Consider the following 13,466-nt stretch of genomic DNA (forward strand, 5'->3'; position numbering starts at 1 on the left):
AGGCACAGTTGGCTACGTGCGCTGTCGCTCCAGCGACTACGCCCTCCCAGAGCCCCGCCCCTGAGGCTGCGCCAAACCTCTTGGTTGCGCGGGTGTCTGGACACCTCGTGACCCCCGCGGCCTTCCCAGCCTCCTGGCTTCCCGACCCAGGGACTCCCGCAGGAGGGCGCAGCCGCTTGACCCGTCAGGGCCGCGGCCTGAACTCGGTCACCTGCCCACCCGGTGGCCCCGGCTGGTGCACTACAGGGATGCTCATTTCCGGACCCGCCCCTTAGGCTGGGTCCTGGTCCCCCCCTCCAGCCCCTCTCCCGTCCATCCAATCCGGGCCTCGGGACCTGGCCATCCTCTCCACTGCAACTCTGACCCCCTGACATCCCTGCCATGCTCAGGACAGGCCCTGGACCAGGCACTCCGGTCCCATCCAGCCACCGTAGCCTGTGAGTCCACCTCCAAGCTGTTCTTCTGCAGGTGCAGGCCCCAAGGATGAAAGGCTGGTCCAAACTGATCCGGACTAGGTGAGCAAGAGGCCTGGAGTCCTCCCAACAGGACAAAGGCATTCACTGGGCTCCCTGCCCCATCTGTCTGGGGCCTGAGTGCAGGGAAAGTGTAGAGTCAGAGGCCCGGGACTTACTACAAAGTGGGTGCTCAGCAAACTATGACAAGAATGAGAGTTATATTAAGGAAACTAACAATGTGCTAAACACTCTAAGCCCAGTGTTCCAGTACACAACTCTCATTGATCCCATTTTACAGATGGAGACACGGGGACTCAGCAGTTACGTCGCTTGTTTGAAGTAAAAAAAAAAAGAAAAGGTGGCAAAATGCAGTGGCTGGATTAGCTCCACAGTCCTGCATTGAAGATCTAGGCTCCCTGATCCTGACTCAGAGCGCTGATGCCCTGTGGAAAACGAGCTCAAAGAGAAGGGCCTGGCTGGTAATCAGCAAAGGCAAGCGTCAAACCGAAACCTACATGGTGCCCCTGAAAGCCCACTGCACCCCACTCTTTCTCCATCTCATCTGTGTTCCTCCTGGAACCCAACAGAAGCCCTTTGTAGGGATGGAAACCGAGCGCTCCCAGATACCTGGGGACTCAAGGCCAGCAGGCAGCAGACCAAGCAAGACACACAGCCTTCCCTGCCACCATCCAGGCCACAGTATTGTGCTGGGCTGGCCGCTGGACCATTCAGTCCAGCCAAGAGGTGATAGTGTTGGATAAGAAGGAAGGGCTTGGAGGTGAGTTGCAATGCCCTGGGGTATGGAGCAGAAGCTGCAGTGCAGTCTGCCCCAGACCACTGGGGCAGAGGAGTAGAACACAGACTGGCCCTCATTAGCAGTGCTTTCCCATTGCCTGCAAAGTGGGATGCAGTCATGTGTGGGTTGGACAGAAGTTCAAATCTCAGTCTGCCACAGAGAGCAGCATATGGCCTTGGGCCAGTCCAGTCCCCAGCCACACTCTTCCTCCATCTAGATGGAGCCAGAACACGCACTCTGATGTTCACTGTCACCACTGACTCCCATCTGGATGACATTTGATGCTAAGAAGCAGGCAAGACCATTAAGATGGGTCGAGGTGGGCACCTGAGCCCTGGGGTCTCAGGGCTACAAGGGGCTCGCTGCCATCCCACCTCTAATTACACACATCCCTAGACATCCTTAGTATGTGGCCACCCTTTTGGTATCTGAACATCTGCAACTGTTGGAAAGTTCTTCCTGACATTCAGCTGAAATCTTTTTCTCCCTGCAGCTTTCCTTACATGCCCCAGGGATATCCCTACAGAGCTGGCCAGTGGCCATGGAGAGAGAGGAGACTGGGCTACTGGTCCCTGTGGCAGTGGGTGAGTGGTCGAGGCCACCTCTCCTGCCCTCTGACTTTCTGACCCCCACTCGGGTCATGGTGTGCGCACTGCCAGACAGTGGCCCTGAGTCCTCTTCAAACTGTCCCCTGCCCACGCTGATCCTCTGTATGTGGCTGGTGATCCAGTTCAGGGGCAGATGGGTCTCTGGAACCCTGCCAGGAATGAGGGGGAAGGGAGGCAGTCCTCACTTGGGATGATTTAGGTGCACAATTTCAGCAGGTCTGCCCAGCCCCTCTTGCTACCATCAGCAAGTCTGTGGGGGAGGGGTGGTGCTGGACCACAGGTCACTGTAAGAGGGGCTCCAAAAGGACCTGGGCACAATCAATGCCCTTAGAGAGATCCACTGAACATTGAGCTAATTAAATCTACTCCTAAATGTAGAAAAGAGAATCCCCAGCCCAGGGGCAGCTGGGCCAGAATATCATTGATGGTGTGGCTCCATGGGATGAGTTATCTTGTGCAAGGAAGCCTTTGTGTTCCAGAGAGGGACACTTCATTCTGCCCGCCCAGAGCTTTGAGTGACATCCCTGTGTCAGGGGGCCAAATGGCTGTCACCTCAAGTGCCAACTCCAGTCAATTGGTGGTGGCTGCCTGCCTCTGAAAGGCTGATGGGATCAATTTGCCATGTGTGACAGGGCACATGGGGACCTAATGGTGGTATCAGTGGTGAGTTCTGGCCTCAAGTCATTTACTTTCTTTGTTCTGACCAATAAATTATTGGGTGAACATTCTGACCTCATGTTGTGGGTGGATAAGACATGAATATCTGGTCCCCCCATTAGCACTGTCATGGGCAGTGTGACTCTCTGGGCAGCCTTGGGGAATATGGTGAGCTGAAGATCTGGTCCAACCATGGCAGGAAAGTCTTAGAACCAAGAATGAGCCAGGGTCACTGGTCAAAGGGCCATTTCAGGATCCCCCTGAAACAAACCCCAATGGGCAGCATCCCTACTGGTGCCCCCCACACCATGAAGTGGAGCAGGCCTCAAGTTATGGTCCCATTTGTGGTCACATGTGTGTCCTGTGTCATTGCAGGGCCAGGTGGATGCTCTCACCTGGCAAGGAAATGCAGCCTTCCCTAAATTCAATCCAGGTGGCTAAAACCCAGTGTTCTTCTGCAACCCCTGGTAGGGTGGAGGAAATGAGACACCATGAAGGGGAGGAGGAGGGTTAAAGGCACAAATTCCTCCTCCCCAGGCCCAGATCTGTGGGATGGGGTGAGGAAGATGAGGGAGGGCGGTCCTGTGGGGCCCTGCAAAGTGAACTGAACCCAGTGTGTCTGTAGATTCAGGCCTGATGGGGACGGAAAACCCCTGGTTTTCTGAGGGGTCCCTTCTTGCCCTTGGAAACACTATAGGCCCTCACCCACCCCTGCCTTTGCTGTGGGAACCCTGGGGCGATCAGGGTGGGAGAGCTTCCAGGCCCAGTTATCAGATGGACTGGGTTCCAGCCCTGGTGACTAAAGCAAGTGAGAACTTCTCTGAGCCTAAGTTTCCCATCTGTAAAATGGAATGGCAGCAGAACTCTTCCTGGAGGGTTGTGTGAGGAATACAATTTGATGTGGACAGGAGAACGCTGCGCGCAGCACCTGGCCTACAGCAGGTGGTGGTGAAGGATACCTGCGAACTAGGGGTGGTGATGAGACCAACGTGGCCAGAGTCCGGGGAGGGGGTGTTGGGCCTGTCAGCCCCTACTCGGGGCCTGACGGTCTGGGGAAGTCCTGGAAGGCTGCCCAGAGAGGGCTGCCCTGCGGCCTCCGCCGCCGCCGCAGCGATCCAGGCAGGTGCCGGGCCGCAGCGGTCCAGGCAGGTGCCCGTCCTCCACCACTCAACAAGGGGGGGGGTCTGTCGTCGGCCAGGACGGACATCTCGGTGGCCCAATGGCAATCCCGCGTCTCCCTGCGCCCACCCAATCGGCGCCGGTTGCCGGGCCGCACCTGGTCTTCCAACCAATGGGAAAATTCGCGGTCGGATGGGGCGGGGCGGAGAACCGCGTCGCTGGCCAGGCCCGCTTTGCGCACGGACCGCGCGAAGGGCGGGAGGGCTAACCCGGGGGATACGCGCTGGGCCTGGGATGGTCAGCCTCTGCACCGGCCCAAGCTGAGGCCCCGCAGACGGCCACACACACCGCGCCCTGCGGACGCCGCGCCCCGCGTGCTCAGGGACCCGGGACGCCCGCCTGGGGGTGGGGGCCGAGCTGCGGAGCCGCCCACGTCGCGCTCCAGGTATGCTGGGGTGGCAGGAACGAGGTCCGCATGGGGACGGGGGTTGGAGAGCTAGGTGCGAGCGGGCATCCCGGCTGCGGGGTGGGCTGGAGCCCCGTCGGGGCGGGGTCTTGGGCCGGGAGTCTATTATCCAGGCGGGGGTCGGGGTTGGGGATCCGAGTCCGGCTCCGCCCCACCCGTACGTCGCCGGCGCTGCGGTGCGCGAGACCCTCGTCTGGCGGGGTGGGTCCCTTTGTGCGCGGCCTCGGGCCCTGCCCGAGCGGCCGGCGCGCCCCGCACCGCGCGCATCCAGCGTCCGCTTGAGCGACGCCGGGCGCCTCGCAGCCAGGGCTGGACAGCTACAGAAACTTTCCAACGGCCGGAGGGGCGGTGGGACCCGGGAACTTTCCTGGAGCGGTGCGCCGCTGGGAAGCGCGGGGGCACGACGGGGCCAAAGGAATGTCCCCACGCCGCGCATCTCCTGCCGCCTAGAGGACAAGAAAGGGGACGCTGCCCGGAGACCCTGCCCGGTGCCCTGACCTGGGCCCAGCGCCGCCTCGGTGGGACACCTGGCCCCAGGCGGAGGGAGGCGCGTCCTCCACTCGGAGTGGTACTCAGCCCGGCTTCGCTGAGGTGTCGCCTTGGGCGGGCAGCCTGGGATCCCTAGCCTTCTATTTTAACTTTTAATTAAATATTGGATACTTAAAACAAGTCACCGTTTCTAACCTATGCGGAGTGTATCACTCAAGTTCCCATTCTCTTTAGACGCAGCCACGTTTAGAAACAAGGGAAAGAGAAGAACCCGCCCAAAGGGGTTTGATCCTTTAGGGTAGACTCTTAATGTAACCTCAGTTACCCCTTGTTTACATCCCTTCCCCGTGTCACCCATGTCACTGTGCAGGGTACACACCAGGTCGGTACTTAATAAACCTAGAGGCTTATAAACTTGGTGCCTGTGGGGTCAATCCCCACATGAGGACAGCACCAGGGGCACGGGGATCCCCTCTACCTTCCCTGCCTCCACTCTCAGAGGCCTGTCTGTCCTGAGCAGATCCTGCCTGTCCTGTGCTCAATGCATCTCTGAACCTGGGACAGTGCTGGACACAGGAGCCAGTCAGAGCCCTCTGCCCAGCCTGCTGAGCCCATGGCCAGTCAGTCTCTGAGCAGATGGTCCAGGCCTTGGGCTCGGTCACAGCATGTGGGGCCATAAATCTGGAAGGCATGCTTTCTCCCAGCTTTGCCTCATCCCATCCACTGCACCATGTCTGTCCCCTACCGCCCCCGCCGCAAGCCTGTGGTCTGCCAGCACCCAGAGCAGGGCTGGGCACAGAGCACTGTCTGTGGTCAGGACTCTGGTCCTGGCCTGGAGAGGGTCACAGGAGTACAGCCAAGCCAGCCCCACCCTGTTCTTCCTCACTTGATTTTCTATAGGATGCTAGTACCTGATGACCAAGTACCTCCTAAATGAACTGGGTCCAGCCCCCAGACCTATTAAGTTAGAGCTGCCCCTGCCATACCTGGACTTCGTGGTGCCTCCAGAGGTAGCTCCTCAAGTCTCTTCCCAGTCCCAGGGGTCCCCTCTGTTTGTATTGCACAAGGATTCAGGATGGGTTCCATCCCTGTTTGTATTGCGCAAGGATTCAGGATGGGTTCACTGTGCCCCTTTCACCCCAAGAGACAGGCTTGGGGGAGGCACAAGCAGTAGGATCCTTTGCCTCCAAGGGGAGCCAGGAACTGTAGCACCGTGGGGGGGGGGGGCAAGGACCCCAGGCATGCCAGAGCCTCAGTCAGCCCCTAGTGTCTGGTCTGGGCTCAGCAGAGGGAGGGAAGGGCAGGACTGGGGTGGGGGACCAGGGAAGGAGGACAGGTGCTCTGGGGGTAAGTGCTGGGGGGCCACAAGGGATTCTGGGAACTTCCCTGATAGTGGCTGAAGTGTGGAGAAGGTATTTGTTCTTTCGCCTCCAGCTTCTCTCAAGATTAGGATGAGTCTTGGGCCACTCTGCAGGAACTCCAGAAATAGGGAGTGACCAGAGGGGAGACACAGGATCAGGAATCCTGGGAGGGCTGCATATCTTGGCTTATTTCACAGGTCAGGAAGGTGAACCCAGAGCTGGTGGATACCCACATCACCTACACAGCTCCCCCCCCTTTCCCCTCCCCTCATCCTGGGTCAGGCACAGTACTTCTTACTGCCTCAGTGGACCCCGGGGGGGGGGGGGGGGGGGTGTGTGTCAGCAGCCTCTAGTTAAGCAGCCATTAGCCCAGTGCAGCCACCAGAGGGCACCCAGGACCACTATGGCAGGCAAGACCTGCTCTACCCAGCCTGCCCCTGAGGTCAGGACCCTTCCCAGGGCACCCAGTGGGAAGGCCAGAGCTCTGCTTTCTCCAGGCTGCTCGTCCAGAGTGGGAGGCTGAAGGATCCCTGGGGCAAGGCCCTTCGGTACCCCCAGAGCCCCTCACTACCTTTGGTGCAGGCCAGGGAAATTTGAGGTCTGGATGGCGGGGTGGTTGAGTACGGGCTCCTGCAAGGACAGTGAAGGACGGGCCCTGCACCTGCACAGCCCTGAGAGTGAGGCCTCCTTCAGGTGCGAGCCCCACATGCCTCCCTGGCTTCCGTAGGCTGGCCATGCCATTCCCCAGGGTCAAGGCAAGGACTATGAGCCCACCACTCAGGGCAGGGCTGTGCTTCTCTCTGCCTCGGTGTCCTCATCTGTGAAATGTGAGGGTATAGCCAAAGTGGGTGCCTTTTCACGACGCACTGAGTGACCAGTGGCCTGGAAGAGCACACAGGCGTTGCCATGGTGCAGCAGGACTCCAGGCTCTAGTGCAGAGCTAGCGCTCAGGCAGGCCTGCCGGACCTTAACCTGGGCTTTTCAATACCTGCGGTGGCCCCAAGAGACCTGCCCAGTCCGCCCAGCCCTGGCCCCATCTCTTCTCTAGACTGTTTGTGCCCATGGAAGCTGCCTCTTGCTGTTAGGTATGTGCAGGGCCACAGCTTGCTCTTCTGGCCTCATTGCTGGCTCTTGCAGCCTGGGCTGGGCTTCCCTAGTCAGAGATGCCGCAGGCCTTTCCAAGGCTGGGGGTGGGTCTGATAAGGGGTGTGGTGGCTCCCTTGACCCCAATGCTCTTAGTATAAAGTCCTTGGCATGGTGGGTAACCCCAGAGACTGCAGACCAGCCCTGAGGGGGTAGTGAGAAGGGGTCCCCAAGACAGACAGTGCCCCCCTACCCTTGCCCTCTTTGTCATAAATCCCATCTCTGGTTCTACTTTCACATTTCAAGTCTGTTTGTCTGTTTGTCTACTGCCTCAGGGCTCCTGTTAGGCTCTCCCCCTCCCCTACCTGTACAGTGCTGTTGTAACAAGGGCACCCTGGGGATGGAGACCTATGCGTCCCCCAGACCCTCCCACTCCCTCTGCTCCTACCCTCCTCCTGTGGGAAGCTCTCCCTGGGACCTCCATACCCCCAGCCCTGCAGAAACCCCCACCCCCACACTAGTGTCTACTACTGGCTCTCCTTTGCATTTGTGGAGTTCTTGGCCTGGCTGGAACCCCACAAAGAAGGAGCACAATTTTTTTGTAACCGTACATCCCCAACTGGGTAGGTGACTGGGAGCATCCTAGGAGCAGGAACACCTGAGTTCAAATCCTGGGCAGTGCTGCCTTGCCTGGACTCAGTCTCACCATCTGTAAAATGGGGTATTGGGCCGACCCAAGGTCCCGAGTGAGAGTCTATGAGATGATGGTGCACAGCCAGCACTTCATGGGGCTTCCCATGAGGCCAGCACTGGGGAGAAGCTGGTCGTTATTAGGACTGATGAAAAGGCATGAAGTTCTCTGGACAGGATCTATGTGAACATTTAAGCCAAAATCCAATGCGTCCCAGAAATGTCACGTTCTGAGCAAAAGCTGATCCCAGAGCCTCAGACCTTGGGGCAGGAGCAGCAGTGCCTGTGCTATGGGCAGGAGGGTGTCAATAGGTGGGCAGACTCCTTACCATGCCTCCCCTCTCAGGCACACATGCTTGTATGCACACATGTGTGCGTGCACACACACACGCGCACACATGCCCCTGGCTTGGGTCCCCATTCTTTCCTGCCTCTGGCCCGTGTCTTTACTCCTACTCCATGATCCCCCCCGATTTGAAGCCCATCCCCTTGGTGAAGGGGCTTCAGTGAGACGGAGACTCATTCTCCAGCCCCCTAATGGGCCACGTCCACAAAGGAAGACTAGACAGAGGCTGGAACAATCTGGAAAACACTGTAAATAGAGCTGAGGGACAGAGCTCCTATTACCCGTGTCCCTCAAGAGGTGGTCCCATCTGTGTCCCAGACCCTCCCCGCCAGTCTCTGCCAGCCTGTTTTTCTTTTTTATGACACAGACACTCTCTGGCAACATCCCCAGGTCTTGATATGAGAGGGAATATGTCCCCCAGGCCATTGGCCAAAGCAGGAGGTCACGTGCGTCCTCCATCCCCACAGCTTCGGACGTATGAGGGACACCTGGCCACAGCTTCAGCCCTTGGGGTCCAGGGACTGGGGAGCTGGGCTAGCCTCAGAGAGCCTCAGGAGAGGCAGGTGGCCGGTCCTACAGGGCAGGTAGGGGGAGCAGGGCCCAGTGGGTGGGGGGCAGACCCTTGAAGGGTCGTGGCTCCCTGCATGGCCTGGTTGGGCCCCGGTGTGGGAGTTCTCCCTGCTGTGTCATTTACCACGATGAAGTACTGCTAGTTTTGTGGTAAAGGGACAGACGTTATCGTTATTCCACAACTCAGCAATCACACTTTCAAAGGATAGTCCACAGCATTAGAAACGCAAAGGACCACGGCAGCCCCATGCAAATTGCCAGTGTGATGGTCTCCAGTGGAGAGGAGAGTGCCATGACGGTGTGGGGTTACTGTCAGAGCACCCTGGGATGACCTTGGGGTTAGGGATGACAGTGCCCAGCCAGGGCTCTGGCCTCATCCAGAAGACACTTAGCCTGGCAGGTGGGCCTCATGAGGTGCCCTCTGATTTTCCTGCAGGAACTGGAGCCAACAGGATGGGTGTCGGGACATGCTAACCTCCCCTCGAGACAGGTAGGTGACCTGGGTTTGGCCTGGTGACATCCCCTCCTCATACAGGACAGAAGAGTGTCCTGGTAGGCTGGGTGGGTATGGTCAATGGCGGGATGGCCCGAGTGGTGTGTGCTTCCAGGAAGCCTCTTGCTGGGTGGCCACAGTACCCTGGACAGGGCTGGACACGGGGACCTCCTGCCACCTGCTTGGATTCACTGATGGCTGGAGTGAATCCACCATTTGACATCTGGCTTGAGGGACGATCCGTGGTGGGGCCAAACGACCAGGACGTTAAACTAGGCTGCTCTGCTCCCACCTTGACTTGGACGCCTGCCACAGCAGTGTCTGATATTGGCACAGCCTGCCCAGCTCTGCTCTTAGCTCAGGGGGTCCCTGCTGCCCGGAAGAGACTAGAGCCACCGGCCAGGGACAGGCTTTGGGCCCACATGCCAGAACAGCAGAAGGAGGGCACTGAGGCCAAGCAGCAGACGTGGTCTAACAGGGCCAGAGAGTAAATGCTTCAGTTCTGTGGGCCATCAGGTCTGCCACTCACAGCCACACGGGTCTCCCACTGTGGTGTGAAATCAGCCACGGACAGCACATCACTGAGAAGTCTGACTGGCCTGCTCACAGCCAGGGCGCCGTGTGCTGGCCCATGGTCTTAGGTGTTATCTGTGCTGGGTGTCTCTGTTAATCACAGCTCCAGTGGGACGGAGGTGTGGTGCCAGGCAGTGTAACAGGAAGCTGCGTGGTCCCTGTGTCCCCCAGGACCCTCCGGAAGGTGGGAAGGTGTGCCCTCTGGTGGTGGCATTCACAGACTGTTGATGGCTTGTAAGAATGCCCCCAGTCACTCTTGTTCCTCCAATACAGGCGTCTAGTCCCCAGCCCAGTGGTCTGCCCCTGGCCACCCCGGTGCCATCTCCGTGGGAGGCTCAGCCTCCCAGCCCTGTGGGTCCTCAGTGTTACTGAGTGTCCAGCATGGGGGGCTTGGCCTAGTCGGTAATGTGCTCGGGGGGGTGGCCAAGAAGGCAGTGGCCACAAACTCAGGAGCCCTTAGGCCTCCAAATGCCTGCGTGTCCTGGGCTGAGGGCTGTACGACAGAGGGGCTGGGGACCCCGCTCTTTCTTGTCTGTTCTCCAGGACCTCAGGTGTGGGAAGCTGCCAGCTGGGCTGCTGGAAGCTGGGGATTCCTTGCCACCTGGCTGTGTGGGAGGACTGAGGTCCCACCAGGAGTCTCAGTGCCTGCACTGTAGGCCATGCAGGTGCTTCTGGATTGGGATCGACAAGCTCCTGGGCTCAGAACATGGCATCGCTATGGCACAGGTGGCATGGCACCTGGGGGCGAGAGTGGCAGGGGGCTGACCCCCACCCCCTTAACTCCTGTTAGGCCACCGTACCTTAGGTTGGCAAGCCACCAGACAAGGAATGACGGCTCTGATAACAGGGCCTGCAGGAGGTGGCCCACCACTCTCGTCCACGGTCCCTGCCCTTCTTGTGCTTTTCCCGTCCCTGTCTCTCCTTCCCTGCCTCCCGCTCCTGGTTTTCTCCCTGTTTCTCTCTGGCCCTCTCTGTGCATCTCTGCCTCTCCTTGTCTCCTATCCCCTGTCTCTGTCTTCCCTTCTTGAGTATGGTGATTGACTATTTCTGTCTGCTGTAGTAATTGACTCTTCATGTCTGCCCTGAGCACTGGAGGGGTGCGTGCTGGTGTTTGTGTCATCTCTGCTCTAGGCTGGGACTTTTTCAGAGACTAGGAAGTAGAACTTGGGCCCTGGCCAAGGGCTCCCTGCTTTACCTGGCCCTGGGGTGAGGCCCTGCCCATATCAGAGGGGGGTGGGGTTGGGGCCTCAGGACTAAATTAGAATGGGGGTTGATGGCAAGCACCCATGTCTCCCCAATACTCACTTAAGGCCATTTAGCACCTGTTTGATGAGCTTCGTGCTGGACACCGGGCATTGTGAGCACATTAGGTCCCCCTCTGCCCTGGGGGAGCCCCCAACCTGACTGAGGACATGGCAATAGGGAGTGGCCAACTGTGGAATTGCAACATGGGGATGAATAGCAGGGCGACACGAAAGGGGGGCTGGAAGGCTGTGTGGGGGTGGCCATCACCCCCACAAAAGAGGCCCCAGGGAATATGGGTATTCTTCACTGTGGCCATGCCAACACTGTCACCTCTTGGAAACCACCCTCAGTCCGGCATCGAGTGGCTTTTGCAACTGAGCAAAGCTGCACTCCTGCGACTGCTGGCCCCAGACTGGGGATTCTTGGGGTTTTGATGTTTCTCAGCCATTGGTATGAGTCTCTATACATTAAAGTACGAATTCTTCCCTTGTCTGTTTGCCTGCTGCAAGTTTTTTTGAGCCTTTTAATTTTTGTTTGTGGTAGTTTTCATGTTCAGAAATTTTTGTGGTGAAACCCGTTGAATTTTTTCCTCTATTATTCCATTGTTCTTTGTGTTGTCCTCTCTATAGCACATAGCCAGATAAATATACATCAATCTTTTCCTGTAGGTATTTCTAGTTTAGTGTTTACACTCAATATTTCATCCATCTAGAATTTATTTTGAAATAAATGTGAGGTGAGGATTTAACTTTGTTTATACAGTTGTATCTGAACTGTTTATACCTTGACTAATACTGTCTGTCACCAGAAATTGGAAATATTACATAATGTGTCCTTGGTTTTGTGGTGCCCGTGGCAGGTGCCCGGCCCTTGGCCAGCGCCCACTGGATCATTGAAAGGATCCGGTCAGAGCCTCCCTTGATCAGCCTTTGTTCTCAGAAGTCACTCGTTCTGCATGTTTACAGGGACATGTTGAGTCCACTCTGTCAGGTCTCCCCGTCTGTGGACTGACCTTAGGCTTGTGCTGTCTGGGGCCCATTGGCTGTCCCTGCGTGGGTTTGTGTCAAGTGCCGGCCCTTGCACGTCCTGCTTTGTTTTCCCTGTGTCTTGCGCTTGCAGCCCCTCAGAGTACCCTTGATTACTGAGAGCAGGTCTCCACCATGGTGGGGTCCCCTTGGAAGCCCCATAAGTGACCTGGGCCCCGTTGTGGGTATCCAGCCTTCGAATGCTGTGTGCTGCCTATGGTCAGGGACAACCCCTGAGCCCCCCTGCAGGGAGGGGTATGGGTCTCCTGATGACAGCATTCATGGGCTTTCACATGCGGTGTCCCTTACCCAAGCGCTTTGTCATGTGTGGGGAGTAAACTGGCCTCTTCCTCAAAGGTCTCGGCTTTGACATTCTCATGACCCCAGGGGAGGGCAGCACCAGGCCAGGTGCTCACACATGTGCTGTCTGGGTTGGTAGGTGAGTGGTGGGCGACCAGTCTGCCTGCCACTCAAGGACCTTGCCCACATGGCTAGAGAGCCTGGTGCATGCCAGCCACTGGCCCTTTCACGTGTGGGCTGCTCTGCACCAGGCATCCCGGGAGCTCTGTGACTGGCCTCTTTCCCCAGGTGGGCTCAACGTGAGAAGCAGGAGCCAAGGTCACAGCCCCCAGGGAAGTCCCAAGCCCCTTCTCACCCCCCTAGAACCCATGCTTCTCAGGTGGGGCAGGAGAAAGAACACCTACATGGCAGGACTCGGGTTTAGACCCTGGCTCTTACCACCCACACAGGCTGCATGAAGGGCTCCATGTTGGCCACTGCAGTTGTAGCGTGAGTGCTGCACCCGCTCTGGCTGTGCCAGCCCTTGCTCAGGGTGATTTGTGGCTGGTGGCATGGACAGTGCTGCAGGGCCAGCCTGGTGAGACTGGCCATGCTCTGCCCACAGGTCCTCCTGGGCAGTCTCTGCAAGCCCACAGTGGCTGTTCTGATGTCTTTACCCAGGTCCCCAGTCCCCAGCTCCGTCACTCCCCCCAGAGTGTTGTTCCCTGCCCCTCCGCTCTCCTCTCCTGGCCTCCCCTGGGGCCGCTCAGTGTCACTCGCCGGAGTCAGCTTTGGGATGTTCCCTGGACTCGCTCTGCTTTGTTTCCCTGCTTGGACTGTCCACTGGGGAGCTGCCCATGAAGACCCCTGGACTGTCAGGCTGCTGAGGGCCACCCTTTCCCCAGGTCCTGGGTGCCCCTGTCCCAACGTGACCCTCAGCCAGGGCACCTAGAATTAACAGCTCAACCCTGTGAGTTGAGTCCTATGATACGGGGTCCCCCCACTGCATCTCTATTTTGGGGAACCTGAGGTCCCAGCTTTTCTCACCCACAGGGAAGGCTTCCCAGTGTCCTAGTTGGGGAGCTGGAGGCAGCCCACCCCCATGGTGTATCTTGCCCGGTTGATGTTTGTAGTTGATGAGTTCGGTATTTCGAATATGCCTTTAGTTACACTTTTTCTTTTCAAAATACTTCACTCTCCTGAAATCCTAA

The 13,466-nt window shown here is 58.0% G+C and overlaps 1 protein-coding gene across 2 annotated transcripts in view; it reads left to right on the forward strand.

The window, feature by feature from the left end:
* The first annotated feature begins 3,863 nt into the window (after positions 1-3,863).
* The window catches only part of ARVCF (ARVCF delta catenin family member), a 58,437-nt gene continuing 48,834 nt past the window's right edge, over positions 3,864-13,466 (forward strand). Inside the window, exons 1-2 of one of the 2 annotated variants that reach the window (XM_019755874.2) lie at positions 3,864-4,080; positions 9,077-9,130. The gene's annotated coding sequence lies outside the window, so the exon portion shown is untranslated. The remainder of the gene's footprint in view (positions 4,081-9,076; positions 9,131-13,466) is intronic. The other variant, XM_019755881.2, reaches the window with a different exon arrangement.

This window comes from Rhinolophus sinicus, linkage group LG16 (genome assembly GCF_036562045.2).
Source record: "Rhinolophus sinicus isolate RSC01 linkage group LG16, ASM3656204v1, whole genome shotgun sequence".
In the NCBI taxonomy this organism is placed as follows: domain Eukaryota; kingdom Metazoa; phylum Chordata; class Mammalia; order Chiroptera; family Rhinolophidae; genus Rhinolophus; species Rhinolophus sinicus.